Source organism: Octopus bimaculoides, chromosome 2, assembly GCF_001194135.2.
Source record: "Octopus bimaculoides isolate UCB-OBI-ISO-001 chromosome 2, ASM119413v2, whole genome shotgun sequence".
Lineage (NCBI taxonomy): Eukaryota > Metazoa > Mollusca > Cephalopoda > Octopoda > Octopodidae > Octopus > Octopus bimaculoides.
In genome coordinates, this window is record NC_068982.1 from 71503571 (window position 1) to 71504304 (window position 734).

Sequence of the window (734 nt, forward strand, 5' to 3'; positions counted from 1 at the left end):
TATATATATATATATATATATATATATTTCAGCAGTAGCAATCATTAACAACGTATGTGAAGTGAGACAGTTTCAAGCTGAAATCGAAACCGCTAAAAGCAGCATCCTTTATAGACATACTTACACAGAAGCAAGCACCCAGACTATCCGACAACCGCTCATACTTCATTAAAAAGAGAAATACATTTTTACTGCCGTACACTTAGTATATATTTCAATGTGATCACGCACACACATATATAGACACACACATACCTCGCAGGATACTACTCCCGAAAAAAAAAACTACTGCTACTACTGTAATTTGTTGGATTTGTTTTATTTATTTATTTTTTTGTTTCGTTTAAGAATTTCTGTTTATTATCTCATTGAAAGAATAAGGAAATTTGCTTCTGTATATATTATCGATATAATAATTATGAGTATTAGTGTGTTGTATGCGTATATCAACAACAGTTACCCCCGTATAGTAAGTATATAATATACTATAATAATATCAGTATGATAGCAGTGGTATTAGCGCAGTTGGGGCTGCCGGTCCACTCCACTACTCAACTGATGAAGAGAGCCGCGTGTGCGCGCGCTGATGAACGCACACATACATAGATACGTGTATATATATATATGAGCACACACGTATACATAGATACGCAACCATACATAGATAAACATGCATATATACATACACGCACATATATATATCTATATATATATATATATATATATATATATAT